The sequence below is a fragment of the Procambarus clarkii genome, chromosome 5 (assembly GCF_040958095.1).
Source record: "Procambarus clarkii isolate CNS0578487 chromosome 5, FALCON_Pclarkii_2.0, whole genome shotgun sequence".
Taxonomy (NCBI): domain Eukaryota; kingdom Metazoa; phylum Arthropoda; class Malacostraca; order Decapoda; family Cambaridae; genus Procambarus; species Procambarus clarkii.
The window spans coordinates 24,856,791-24,873,371 of record NC_091154.1 but is presented as its reverse complement, the minus strand read 5'-3'; the positions used below and the strand labels follow the sequence as shown (position 1 = coordinate 24,873,371).

The 16,581-nt window shown below is 38.6% G+C and overlaps 1 protein-coding gene across 7 annotated transcripts in view; it reads right to left on the bottom strand.

The window, feature by feature from the left end:
* The window catches only part of LOC123762644 (potassium voltage-gated channel subfamily A regulatory beta subunit hyperkinetic), a 215,931-nt gene that overhangs the window by 34,648 nt on the left and 164,702 nt on the right, over positions 1–16,581 (bottom strand). The gene's annotated exons all lie outside the window — the stretch shown is intronic.

Genomic DNA, 16,581 nt, shown 5'->3' with positions numbered 1-16,581 from the left:
CATTTAACAGGTTAATGAAAGCAGCACAATTATTGTTGGATCACCCTAATAATTGAATCACATAGGGAACACAGAGAATAGTACCCTACGAAGAAAGCAATAGTTTCCTTGTGGCCACTGGATATGACTGTCACTGTAGATAGTACATTGCTGTTAAGTTGGTAGTTAGTTCCTTATTTTAGGGAGTCAGGAAATTAAAAAATCCCAAACCTTGTATCCTAACACTCTTATATGATTTCCATGAAGTCTGAAGCAAGAATAATTACAGAAAAAAAACACGTGATTCAGTTATGCATAAGTAATGAAAAGGCAAATGAAACGAAAATTCACAACTTTTTAATGATTCGCGACATTATCTAAGAATACAGATAAATTCCCATTGCTTGCATTCCTTGAAAAAATTGTGAAACATTCTGAAAGCGAAAACGTTCAGAATGTTCGTTTTATGTTCCTAGTGCATATTAAAACAGTTGGTATACTCTCCAAAATCAGATATTATGTACCTAACTCTGCTCTCATCTCTCTATATTATGCACTAATCTATCCCTATCTCAACTATGGTATCTGTGCATGGGGTTCAACCACTGCAAACCACCTCAAGTCCATCATCACCCAGCAAAAATCTGCTATCAGAATAATATCAAATTCTGCTTTCAGGCAACACTCAGCCCCCTTGTTTAACTCCCTAAACATGCTAAACATAATCTCACTCCATAAATTCTCTTGTGTCAACTACATTTACAAAACCCTGTTCTTAAATGCAAATCTTGCTCTGAAACTCTTCCTGGACAGATGTAATAGGACCCATTATCACCACACCAGAAATAAATATCTCTTTGATATCCCAGAGTTAAACTTAATCTGTGTAAACACTCTGCAAATAAAGGGACCTGGTCTATGGAACTCACTCCCTATTGAATTGAAAAGCTGTCCAACTTTTACATCATTCAAAATCAATACTAAAAAGTACCTAATTTCATCATCATAGTTTTTCACCTTTTGCCTTAAAATTGCACTGTATCTATTGCTACCCCAATCTCCCAACCTTTATGTTCCCAATTTGAACATCTTTACCATTGTGATCATTGCTGTCTTCTTATATGTGCTGCCAATCTGCTGTATGGTGTTTATTAATCTTGTTTATCTGTATCTATTGCTACCCAGTCTCCCAATCTTTATGTACCCAATCTGAACATCTTTACCATTGTGATCATTGCTGTCTAATATGTGCTGTCAATCTGTTGTATGGTGTCTATTAATCTTGTTTAAATTACCAATCAAGCTGTCAATGTAATCAATCAGAGCTTTAATATAACAATGTGCTTTAATATACTTACTAAGCTCTCTCATCTTATTTTTCTCTTGCAATGTATCTTTATCATTTATCAATTCTGATAGAAATTACCTACTTAAAATTATCTGTTAGATTAAGGACCTGCCCGAAACGCTGCGCGTACTAGTGGCTTTACAAGAGTGCAATTACTGTACTATGCTATGTATTCTCACAAACCCAATGTACCTTCTTGTATATAAATAAATAAATAAATAAATAAATAAATAAATAAATAAATAAATAAATAAATAAATAAATAAATAAATTTACGCATAAAGTGTGAAATGGAAGCAGGATTAAATTGGGAGCGTTGTGTCCGTAAAGTGATTACGCTCTTCCAGCATTTACTTTATATTCTTGAAGATATCCTCACAGTGTACCCAAAAATTGCCAGTGCAGGCTACTAAACATATGGCCCTGTATGACTAACCATCCTGCGAGATGGGGACTTGTATTACCACTGCTACCTTATTCAATCTTGTGTTGATGATATCCTCTAAATGCATCCGGAGTCTGCCATTGCAGATTACTTATCACATGCCTCTGTATGGCTAACCATCCTGTGTGATGGGGATTTTTTAGCATCACTTAGTTAGCTTTTTTGGCACACCGTACTCCACTTCATATAGTCTAGGGCAGCTGCACTAATGCAGATGTACCTCATATATGAATAAAAAAAATTACTTTATATATATATATATATATATATATATATATATATATATATATATATATATATATATATATATATATATATATACTATGTACCTAGTAGCCAGAACGTCGTACTTGGACTACTATGCATGGCCCGATTTGCCTAATAAGCCAAGTTTTCCTGAATTTATATATTTTTTCTATTTTTTCCTCATGAAATGATAAATCTGTCCATTTCATTATGTATAAGTTAAAATGAAGATATATGACCGAACCTAACATACCCTACCTAACCTAACCTAATCTATCTTAACCTAACCAAAACTAACACAACTAAGTCAATAAATTATGATCTTAATATAATACAATAATAATAATTCAAATAAACTAATTAGAAGCAATTTATTGAAAATAAAAAATCACTCGGCCTATTAGGCAAATCGAGCCTTGCATTGTAGGCCGAGAAGTGCGTTCTGGCTACTAGGTACGACATATATATATATATATATATATATATATATATATATATATATATATATATATATATATATATATATATATATATATGTCGTACCTAGTAGCCAGAACGCACTTCTCAGCCTACTATGCAAGGCCCAATTTGCCTAATAAGCCAAGTTTTCATGAATTAATTGTTTTTCGACTACCTAACCTACCTAACCTAACCTAACCTAACTTTTTCGACTACCTAACCAAACCTAACCTATAAAGATAGGTTAGGTTAGGTTAGGTAGGGTTGGTTAGGTTCGGTCATATATCTACGTTAATTTTAACTCCAATAAAAAAAAATTGACCTCAGACATAATGAAATGGGTAGCTTTATCATTTCATAAGAAAAAAATTAGAGAAAATATATTAATTCAGGAAAACTTGGCTTATTAGGCAAATTGGGCCTTGCATAGTAGGCCAAAAAGTGCGTTCTGGCTGCTAGGTACGACATATATATATATATATATATATATATATATATATATATATATATATATATATATATATATATATATATATATATATATATGTCGTACCTAGTAGCCGGAACGCTCTTCTATGCCTACTATGCAAGGCCAAATTTGCCTAATAAGCCAAGTTTTCATGAATTAATTGTTTTTCGACTACCTAACCTACCTAACCTAACCTAACCTAACTTTTTCGGCTACCTATCCTAACCTAACCTATAGAGATAGGTTAGGTTAGGTTAGGTAGGGTTGGTTAGGTTCGGTCATATATCTTCGTTAATTTTAACTCCAATAAAAAAAAATTGACCTCAAACATAATGAAATGGGTAGCTTTATCATTTCTTAAGAAAAAAATTAGAGAAAATATATTAATTCAGGAAAACTTGGCTTATTAGGCAAATTTGGCCTTGCATAGTAGGCTGAGAAGTGCGTTCTGGCTACTAGGTACGACATATATATATATATATATATATATATATATATATATATATATATATATATATATATATATATATATATGTCGTACCTAGTAGCCAGAACTCACTTTTTGGCCCACAATGCAAGGCCCGATTTGCCTAATAAGCCAAGTTTTCCTGAATTAATATATTTTTTCTAATTTTTTTCTTATGAAATGATAAAGCTACCCATTTCATTATGTATGAGGTCAATTTTTTTTTTTGGAGTTAAAATTAACGTAGATATATGACCGAACCTAACCAACCCTACCTAACCTAACCTAACCTATCTTTATAGGTTAGGTTTGGTTAGGTAGCCGAAAAAGTTAGGTTAGGTTAGGTTAGGTAGGTTAGGTAGTCGAAAAACAATTAATTCATGAAAACTTGGCTTATTAGGCAAATCGGGCCTTGCATAGTAGGCCAAAAAGTGAGTTCTGGCTACTAGGTACGACATATATATATATATGCATATATATATATATATATATATATATATATATATATATATATATATATATATATATATATATATATATATATATATATATATTATTAAATATGACCGGAAAAAGTAAGATTAATAATTCTAACACGAATTTTCTCAATCTTTCGTACATTTCTTTTCACTGTTGGAGGTAAATCAAAAATCAATTCTCCAAAATTCATTTTTATTTCTAGTCTGACGCGACACGAGCGCGTTTCGTAAAACTTATTACATTTTCAAAGACTTTAGTTTACAAATACACAACTGAATAGAACTTACGCATCTCCGATTTTATATCTACATTTGAGTGAGGTGGAAGGGGTGATGTGGCATTAATCAACACAAGACAGAACAAGAGGTGTCATTAATAGGGTATTAATTTCATCAACACAAGACAGAACAAAAGGTGACATTAATAGGGTATTAATTTCATCAACACAAGACAGAACACGAAACAATGGGTATTGAATAGAAGTGTTTGTAGAAAGCCTATTGTTCCATATTTCTTGATGCTTCTATATTGGAGCGGAGTCTTGAGGTGGGTAGAATATAGTTGTGCAATAATTGGCTGTTGATTGCTGGTGTTGACTTTTTGATGTGTAGTGCCTCGCAAACGTCAAGCCGCGTGCTATCGCTGTATCTATCGATGATTTCTGTGTTGTTTACTAGGATTTCTCTGTCGATGGTTTGGTTGTGGGAAGAGATTATATGTTCCTTAATGGAGCCCTGTTGCTTATGCATCGTTAAACGCCTAGAAAGAGTTGTTGTTGTCTTGCCTATATACTGGTTTTTTTGGAGCTTACAGTCCCCAAGAGGGCATTTGAAGGCATAGACGACGTTAGTCTCTTTTAAAGCGTTCTGTTTTGTGCCTGGAGAGTTTCTCATGAGTAGGCTGGCCGTTTTTCTGGTTTTATAGTAAATCGTCAGTTGTATCCTCTGATTTTTGTCTGTAGGGATAACGTTTCTATTAACAATATCTTTCAGGACCCTTTCCTCCGTTTTATGAGCTGTGGAAAAGAAGTTCCTGTAAAATAGTCTAATAGGGGGTATAGGTGTTGTGTTAGTTGTCTCTTCAGAGGTTGCATGGCTTTTCACTTTCCTTCTTATGATGTCTTCGACGAAACCATTGGAGAAGCCGTTGTTGACTAGGACCTGCCTTACCCTACAGAGTTCTTCGTCGACTTGCTTCCATTCTGAGCTGTGGCTGAGAGCACGGTCGACATATGCGTTAACAACACTCCTCTTGTACCTGTCTGGGCAGTCGCTGTTGGCATTTAGGCACATTCCTATGTTCGTTTCCTTAGTGTAGACTGCAGTGTGGAAACCTCCGCTCTTTCCCATGACTGTTACATCTAGAAAGGGCAGCTTCCCATCGTTTTCCATCTCGTAAGTGAAACGCAGCACGGAACTCTGCTCAAATGCCTCCTTCAGCTCCTGCAGATGTCTGACATCAGGTACCTGTGTAAAAATGTCGTCAACATACCTGCAGTATATGGCCGGTTTCAAGTTCATGTCGACTAAGACTTTTTGCTCGATGGTACCCACGTAGAAGTTTGCAAACAGGACACCTAGGGGAGAACCCATGGCGACCCCATCTACTTGCTTATACATGTGCCCATCCGGGCTCAAGAAGGGTGCCTCTTTAGTACAAGCTTGGAGTGGTTTCCTCAGAATATTTTCTGGTATGTCAAGAGGAGTACAGGCTGGATCACGATACACTCTGTCGGCTATCATTCCGATTGTCTCGTCCACAGGTACGTTGGTAAACAGCGATTCTACGTCCAACGAGGCTCTTATCCCTGTGGCCCGTGTGCCCCGCAGTAAGTCAACAAATTCCTTTGGAGACTTCAGGCTGAAGGCGCAAGGAACATAAGGAGTCAGCAGGCCCTTGAGTCGCTTCGCCAGTCTGTACGTGGGTGTGGGTATCTGGCTAATGATTGGCCGAAGTGGGTTTCCAGGCTTGTGTGTCTTGACATTTCCATACGCATATCCAGGTTTATATTCCCCAATGATCTTTGGCAGGTGGAGTCCGGATTTCTTGGCGTTCACAGTTTCGATCAGTTTGTTGACCTTTGCTTTTAATCCGGCTGTAGTGTCCTTCGTTACCCTTTGGAACTTAGTTTGGTCAGAGAGTATGATGTTCATTTTCGCCAGATATTCGTCTTTTTTAAGAATGACATATATAGGCGACTTGTCACCTCTCCTGACAACTATCTCCTTGTTCTCACGAAGGCTTTTAGCTGCCGCTTTAAGCTCGGGGAACAGTATGGTGCTTCTGTAATTGCCTCGATTCTTTCCTCCTTCTGCAATAAGTTCTGCTTGTAAGGTATCTTTGGTAGTGACCTTCTTTTGTGTCTCGAGGTCGAATATGTCATCCAACAGAATTTCCAACTCTACTTTCCGGGCCATCTCACTCGGTCTGGACATAACATGACAGTTTATGCCCAGATTTAGGAGAGTGACTTGGTCCTCAGTGAGGTTAATTCCTGCAAGGTTCAGGAAGCCATCTCTTGGTCGTGGAATTGCCATAGGTCCTCCATATAATGTTGTTAGTTTCTTGATAATCCTTGTTTCAGTGCTGAGGAAACAACAAGGACTTGAACAACACCTCGACATCCTCACAGACCAACATCACCTCAGCACTGAAACAAGGATTATCAAGAAACTAACAACATTATATGGAGGACCTCGTTAGGAGTAAGGAATAGTTAAGTTAGGTTAGGTTATGTAAGTTAGGTTAGGTTGCGTTGATTAGGTAAGTTACATTAAGTTAGTAAGGTTAGGGTAGGTTAGGTTAAATACATTAAGTTTAGTTACATTAGATTATGTAAGTTAGGTTTTGATAAGTTAGATTAGGTTAGGTTATGTAAGGTAAGTTAGGTTGGATAGGTTAGTTAAGTTACTAGCTGTACCCGGCCACGTGTTGCTGTGAGGACACTTAACCCCGAAATCATCTCATCTCAAGAAGATAGGTAAGTTAGGTTAGGTAAGTTAAGTTAGGTTAGGTTGTGCTAGGTTATGTAAGTTAGGTTAGATTATGTAAGTTAGGTTAGGTTAGGTAGGTTACGTTATGTTAGTAAGGTTAGGTTAGATAAGGAAAGTTAGGTTATGTAAGTTAAGTTTCGTTAACTTAGGTTAGGTTAGGTAAGTTATGTTAAGTTAGTAAGGTTAGGATAGGTTAGGTTATGTAAGTTTAATTTAGTTAGGTTATGGTATGTAAGTTAAGTTAGGTTAGGTAAGTTATATTAAGTTAGGTTATGTAAGTTAAGTTAGGTTAGGTTAGGTAAGTTTTGTTAAGTTAGGTTTGGTTAGCAAAGTTAAGTTAGGTAAGTTAGGTTAGGGTATGTAAGTTAGGTTAGGTTAGGCTAGGTAAGTTACAATTAGTAAAATTAGGATAGGATAGGTTATGTAAGTTAAGTTTAGTTAAGTTAGGTTAGGTTATGCAGTGATGTCCAGAGAAAAGTTTTAAAGTAAAGTGGCTATGAAAATATATTTTATCAGAATGATTATTAACAGAAATAAAAGTTTGATATGAAAAGTTGAACTAGTCACATGAAGAGCCATGTTTGTGGCATATTAAATGCTATTAACGAGTTCAACTGTAAATTTCTTAGTGAAACTGTCTTAGTGAAAGCTGCTATTGCATAAAAGATAGCTATTTTACTTATTTATACATGAAGAATAAGTTTATCAGTACTTAAATTTGTATAAGTTTAGTTTGATATATTACTTAAAGTTAATTGTGACTACATAAAGACATGTTTTAATTTACATATGTCTTAAACAAAGATGTTAGTGACTATTTCCTGATGAGTGAAGAGTGATTTTACTTACAATTAGAGTTTAATTAATGCACAAAGAAGTCCTAGAGAGTAATTATTTTATATAAAGTGACGTTAAAGACTGAAAATTTTAATTAAAATGATCTTGGAACGTATTATTGCTGACTTGGAGGCAATCTTATCAGGAAGAAGATAAGTTAGAAAGTTTCTCTGATGAAAGAAGGTGAGTTAGATATTACCTTTGATGACTCTGAGATGCTCGAAGATGTTAAGAGATCGACCTTTAAGGACTCTGATAATAACTTTTTATGGCATAAATAGTATTCTTAGTGTCTTTGAACATGTCGTGGGAGAATAAAGATGACATGAACGAGTATCAATTGATGAACAAAGATGCTTTGAGAGTTATTTTAGTTAAGAAAGGATGTAAAGATGATGTACTTGCATATTTTTAAAGTTGAATGAGGCATAATGATAGTTAAGAAAGTGTTGAAAGAAATTAACCTTGATTATTTTAATTTGAGAGAAGTGTTATAGTAGTTAAGAACAATGTTGAAAACATGATGAAAGTGACTAGTTTTTAGTTACTATGTGACTATTATAGTTAATAGAAAGTGACTATTTACTCTCAGTTTAGTTAAATATTTTAGTGGCTATTTAGTTTCAGTTTAGTTAGATATTTTAGTGACTATTTTTTAGATTAGCGAATGATTTTAATTAAGGAACGTTAAGAAAATAATGCCTTGGTACATTTTATTTTAAAGAACATGTAAGAGAATGCGGTGAACACAGTAAACATGCGGGGAACATGACACAGAACACATAGAACTTGAATGAGAATGAACACTGAATTTGCGGGAATATGACAAAAAAACACAGAAAACAGGGAAGAGAATACGAAAATGTTATTTGAATTTGTGATGAACATGCTTAGAACATGATAAAGAACATAGAAAATATGATTTGAACTTACATAAAATATGCTATGAATGTGGAGAGAACACAAAATTAATACCTACATTTAAAATTCATGAGGTTTGGATGAGATGGGGAAGGGTGAGATGGAGGCGAGATAAAGGGGGAGTAGAGGGAGAGGGAGGGGAAGATAAGAGTGAAAGGGAGTTGGGGAAGGTAAGGGAGGGGGGGAAGATAAGGGAGAGCGGAGGTAGGGGATGGGGAGGTAAGGGGGGAAGGTAAAGGGTGTGCGGAGATAAAGGAGGGAAAAGATAAGGTGTGATATGACCATGTGATTATTATTATTATGACCGTGTGAATGTTATTATTACCTAATGAATGATTATTTACATAGCTGAGTAAACGTAAGTAAATGGCATTGAAGGAGAGGATATGTTTACTCTGATAAGGTGATAGGCTGGAGCGGGACTAGATCAGAAATAATTAAGTTTGACGAACTAAGCCAGAGGACAGGAGTTGGAGCTCGATAATTTCCTTGTTGATCTATTTTACAGGGGTCAGACATGTAGTGTGTTTTAAATCTCAGGGGATTTGGACTGGTAATAAGTAACTGACAAGAGTGAACTAGGGCGGAAGACAAGAGTGAACTAGGGCGGAAGACAAGAGCTGACACTTGGTAACTGCTTCGGTCTTATATTACTGTATATGACATAGCTATCTTTTATATCTCAGGGGATTTCTTAGATACTAAAGACGATACGGCAGTGAACTAAGGTGGGGACAGGAGCTAGAACTCGGTAATTGCTTGGATCTATTTTAATAAGTCTGATATACAGAGGGTTTAAATTTTAGGAAAATTATTCAGGCATTAACGAAGATACGAGAGAGGGTTAAGGTGAGGGACAGAAGTTAGAACTTGCCTACTGACTTGATTTGTTTTACTACGTCTGAAATAACTGTTTTACATTTCAGGGAAATTGGAATGTTAGTACAGAAGTTATGGGATAAAGTAAGGCGGGGACAAGAGCTAAAGTTCGGTAATTGTTTTGATTTATTGTAATATGTCTGAAATATGACATATGTTTTAAATTTGGCTATTAGCAATGAAACAACACTTATAAATGTATAGAGCTGGGTTCAAGAGCTAATATCTGATGAACTTTTAAAAAAATATCTGCTCATTAATTATATCTATAAGAACTCTTAAGAACTCAGTGAGGAATAATCTTTGACAAAATTCAGTCTTAATTCCTGAGATGCAGCTGAAACAAAATGATACTAAAAATATTTGACCTTGAACTAATTTTGACATTGAATGAGACTCTGACTTATTTTGAGATTGAACGAGACTCTGGCTAATTTTGACATTGAATGAGACTTTCACAAATTTCGATCTACAATTGGACTCTGAATAATGTTTGGTCTTAAAATGGTATCTGACGATTTTTGGCCTCAAACTGGACTCTGATTAATTTCGGTTTTCAACTGGTCTCTGACTAATTTCCGTCTTTAATTGGACTCTGTTAAATTTGGTCTTTAACTGGACTCTGTCAAAATTTGGGCTTAGAATGGACTCTGATTAATTTCGGTCTTATATGGTTTTGAAATTATTTTGGTCTCTGTTATATTTCGGTCTTTAACTGAGGAAACAGCCATAAATGGTTAAAAAAACTAAAACTTACTGCTACGATGTGTATTTTCCTTAAGAAACTTCTATGAATATTGTCACGGTAAAATCTCTAGGAAGAGATTCGGCCTGCTCCATTATCACCTATTCTACCCATATCACGTCTTTATATGCAAGTACAACAGCCACAAGAACAACAACTACTACTTCCAGACGTCACGCCATCGGCCAAACAAGCAGTTTAACAGCCAATTAATAGTTAAAGAAGTCACCAGCGCTCTCTGCCCGGCCGCCGATCTGTATATATAGGGCTGCCTTGCCTAATACGAGTTAGATTACTCCTGCGTGCTCAACTGAGTAGACCCGCTAACACATCAGTACCAGATTTAGTCAGACTAGCTCACAGTATTCTGCACAATATTTTATTTTGCACCTTAATGTAACATAAATTTAATTATTCATCTTGTTTGTTTTGCACACTTTGTATTAGAGACAAGCCTGGATATTTTTGTAATTTGTTTAAATTTTTTTTTATCAGAGTAAAGTATTTTTAAATGTTTTTTTCCCCTCTGCTTTATCCTACAGTATACCTCACGGTGAAGACAACTTGCAGTTTACTTTTTTTTATTTGCTTTGTGACTGGCATTACAGAAACTGCACGACCACCACCTTTTCCCGTCACAATATATTTTCTGAAAATGATCTTTTTTGAATAGTTTCAGTCTTAAAATCTCTAAGAAATTTCTATGATTATATGAACTCTGAAATATTTTCATAAAACTGAACTCTGAAAAAAATTAAATTTCCCCTATAATTACTCTTTAAGAACGAATAAGTGATTTTTGGTCTGAAATTCCTCCATAAGAAACCTTTAAGAACTCAGTGTCTCTTTTTTCAAACATATCTGTTTATGACCGTAGAGCTTATTTTCAGTAGGACTGGAGGGACACTTACTGGTAAGAATATTGGTATCAATATTAAATATGCTAGACTATTCTATATGATGTTCGTTAGATCTCTCGTTGATTATAATGCTCTGCACTTAATTAATTTCCCCTCCTCTGTGTTGGACAAACTTGAAGTAGTACAGAATGAAGCCATGAGGATAATTCTTGGTGCTCCAAGATGCACAAGAATCATCAACATGAGGGAAGAACTGAAGCTTCCAACCATACTAGAGAGAATAATGCAAGTCAACACCACCTTTTGCCTTAAAGTCATGAGAGACCCTACATCTCCTGCACTGCTCAGAGACAAATTATTTAGTGCTGTTAACATCCTTTTGACTGGTGCCGACATACCAACTCACTCCTTTTATGATAATTGGCTGAGCAACAATGCTTACAATCTCATTAAACTTAACATTCTTTTTAAGTGCAATCTACCTGTCTCTGATATTCCTCTTTATCTGTACCCCACCATTCAAGTAGCATACACACACCTGTCACCAAGAAAGATAATGAGAATCATGCTCTTCTCAAAGCTGCCACTCTTGAAACAATTGCCTCCTCCATCGAGAGTTTACGATCTCACGAGCACTGTGTCTACACCGACGGCTCAGTCCAATCCTTTACTGGACGGACTGCAGCAGCATGTAGGTTTTATAGAAATAATATTTGCACAAAGACTGTCAGTGTCAGGTTAAACAACTGGCTGACCTCCACACAAGCAGAACTAGCAGCATTACACCTAGCTACCAGTACATTAAAAAACATTGGAGGAGGAATAATATTCTGTGATTCAAAGTCTGCTCTTCAAGCAATCGAAAACTTCTCTTGGAAGATCGACAGCAAGAACCTCATACTCCCAATTATAAATGACCTAATTGATGCACAGAGTAAAGGGTCTCGAATCTCCTTTGTATGGATACCTTCACATATAAATATAACCCATCATAATGGTACAGACATTGCAGCCAAATTAGCGTGTAACAAGTTTGAAGTTGAATTAGATCTAGGTATCCCCATCTCTGCTGTCAAAACTGTATTGCTCCAAGCATTCAGATCTGAAATGAAAGAACTTACTGACTCCCAACGACCTGAAAGTACTAGTATAAAAAGCTATGATTTGTTCAGATCTGAAACCTACATCTATGGGTAGCACAAAACGTCCACTAGACTGTGCGACACAGTGGTTGCAAGGATCAGGTTGGGTTACCGTTACCTGTGGCAGGTGGCTGCAGGTGACGGATCTCCCAATCCTGAGCACTCCAGTTGCAAACTCTGTGAGCAGGAACTACGGCACGATCTCCCGCACTACATCACTGAATGCCCAGTTATTAGACCTTCCAGACCAGTTGGCATGAGGTACCTGGAGCTTTGCAATTGCTTTATTCACTCTCGTATTCTTGAAGATATCCTCACAGTGTACCCAAAATTTGCCAGTGCAGGCTACTAAACACATGGCTCTGTATGACTAACCATCCTGCGAGATGGGGACTTGTATTACCATTGCTACCTTATTCAATCTTGTGTTGATGATATCCTCTAAATGCTTCCGGAGTCTGCCAGTGCAGACTGCTTATCACATGCCTCTGTATGACTAACCATCCTGTGTGATGGGGATTTTTTAGCATCACCTAGTTAGCTTTTTTTTTTTGACACACTGTACTCCACTTCATATAGTCTAGGGTAGCTGCACTAATGAAGATGTACCTCATGTGTTAATAAAAAAAAAAGGGGACTTTGTCCACGAATTTTTCGATAAGCAACTTCTATGAACTCTGAAATAATTTTCAATTTCGACCATAGGATTCCTTTAAGAACGTAGGGTCTCCTTTCGCCTCGAATTTTCCCCATAAAAAACATTAAGAAATTAAGGTTAAAACATCCAAATCGTCCCCCTTTTGCCCTGAATTTCCCGCATAGGAACTCTTTAGCAACGTAATTCCCCTTTTTGCCTGGAACTTTCCCCTTGAGAAACTTTTAAGAACTTATGGTACCCTTTCACTTCACTGTATTATACACCACCATACCATACACCACCATACCATACACCACCATACCATACATCACCGTACCATACACCACCATACCATACACCACCATACCATACACCACCGTACCATACACCACCATACCATACACCACCATACCATACATCACCGTACCATACACCACCGTACCATACACAACTGTACAATACATAACCATACCATACACCACTGTACCATACGCCGCCATATAATACACCACCGTACCATACACCACCATACCATACAACACCGTACCATACACCACCCTACCATACACCATATCATACACCACTGTACTATACACCACCATACCATACACCACTGCACCGTACACCACCGTTCCATGTACCATTGTACCATACACCACCGAACCATACACCACTGCACCATACACCACTGTACCATACACCACCGTAACATGTACAATTGTACCATATACCACCGTACCATACACCACCGTACAATACATAACTGTACCATACACCACCGTACAATACATAATAGTACCATATACCACCGTATAGTACACCACTGTACCATACTCCACTGTACCATACATCACCGTACCATACACCACCGTACCATACACCACCGTTCCATACACCACCGTTCCATACACCACCGTACCATACACCACCGTTTCATACACCACCGTAACATACACCACCGTACCATACACCACCGTTCCATACACCACCGTTCCATACACCACCGTACCATACACCACCGTACCATACACCACCGTACCATACACCACCGTTCCATACACCACCGTTCCATACACCACCGTTCCATACACCACCGTTCCATACACCACCGTTCCATACACCACCGTTCCATACACCACTGTACCATACACCACTGTACTATACACCACCGTTCCATACACCACCGTTCCATACACCACCGTTCCATACACCACCGTACCATACACCACCGTTCCATACACCACCGTTCCATATACCACCGTACCATACACCACCGTACCATACACCACCGTTCCATACACCACCGTTCCATACACCACCGTACCATACACCACCGTTCCATACACCACCGTTCCATACACCACCGTACCATACACCACCGTTTCATACACCACCGTAACATACACCACCGTACCATACACCACCGTTCCATACACCACCGTTCCATACACCACCGTACCATACACCACCGTACCATACACCACCGTACCATACACCACCGTACCATACACCACCGTTCCATACACCACCGTATAATACACCACTGTACCATACACCACTGTACCATACACCACCGTACCATACACCACCGTACCATACACCACTGTACCATACACCACCGTACCATACACCACTGTACCATACACCACTGTACCCTACACCACCGTACCATACACCACTGTACCATACACCACTGTACCATACACCACTGTACCATACACCACCGTACCATACACCACCGTACCATACACCACTGTACCCTACACCACCGTACCATACACCACTGTACCATACACCACTGTACCATACACCACTGTACCATACACCACCGTACCATACACCACCGTACCATACACCACTGTACCCTACACCACCGTACCATACACCACTGTACCATACACCACTGTACCATACACCACTGTACCATACACCACCGTACCATACACCACCGTACCATACACCACTGTACCCTACACCACCGTACCATACACCACTGTACCATACACCACTGTACCATACACCACTGTACCATACACCACCGTACCATACACCACCGTACCATACACCACCGTACCATACACCACCGTACCATACACCACCGTACCATACACCACCGTACCATACACCACCGTACTATACACCACCGTTCCATACACAAGCATTATTCTATTTCACAGAAAAAATGCAATATTTATCTCCTCTCGTGGAAGCTGATTTGATTAATTTTTGTCCTCCAAACTTTTGAACCCATCACCGGCACACAACAACAGTTCCATTGATCCACAGCCTTTGAGAGCTGCCGTAAAAGTGAAGGTGCTCTTCAATTCTATACAGCGGTGTTCAATTGTTCATAATGGCGATACTCCGCGCGTTGGATGAATGGGTACCGGGCTGCTATTAGGGTGGCTTGCGTTCGAACCCCCACCTTGAGGCATCATTTGAGTTTAAAGTTGATAAACTGTAGCCAAGGCTACCATACGCCGACTACAACTGCCCTAGTGTCTACCAGGGCTACCATACGCCGACTACAACTGCCCTAGTGTCTACCAGACTACCATACGCCGACTACAACTGGCCTAGTGTCTACCAGGGCTACCATACACTGACTATAACTGGCCTAGTGTCTACCAGGGCTACCATACGCCGACTACAACTGGCCTAGTGACTACCAGACTACCATACGCCGACTACAACTGGCCTAGTGTCTACCAGGGCTACCATACACCGACTACAACTGGCCTAGTGTCTACCAGGGCTACCATACACCGACTACAACTGGCCTAGTGACTACCAGACTACCATACGCCGACTACAACTGGCCTAGTGTCTACCAGGGCTACCATACACCAACTACAACTGGCGTAGTGACTATCAGGGCTACCATACACCGACTACAACTGGCCTAGTGTCTACCAGGGCTACCATACACTGACTATAACTGGCCTAGTGACTACCAAGACTACCATACACCAACTACAACTGGCGTAGTGACTATCAGGGCTACCATACACTAACTACAACTGGACCAGTAACTACCAGGGCTACCATACACCGACTACAACTGGCCCAGTGACTGTCAGGGCTACCATACACCGACTACAACTGGCCCAGTGACTGTCAGGGCTACCATACACTAACTACAACTGGCCCAGTAACTACCAGGGCTACCATACACCGACTACAACTGGCCCAGTGACTGTCAGGGCTACCATACACCGACTACAACTGGCCCAGTGACTGTCAGGGCTACCATACACTAACTACAACTGGCCCAGTAACTACCAGGGCTACCATACACCGACTACAACTGGCCCAGTAACTACCAGGGCTACCATACACCGACTACAACTGGCCCAGTAACTATCAGGGCTACCATACACTAACTACAACTGGACCAGTGTGCACCAGGGCTACCATACATAGACTACAACTCAGGATTAAGAAACAGACATTAAAAGTACCTAGATGCAGCTATAATCACGAGCAAACTATTCATAATACTAAAACAATCGATGAATTCAGTTTTTACTAATCGTCACTGGTGACTTCTCGAAAGGTATGTCTACGAGCAAGAAGGTAGTACAGTACTACCTAAGAAAATATTTTGAAAGTTTTCATTGAAATAAAAAATATATTTATGAAATTATAGGTGCAAATTTGGACTTGAAGGCAATT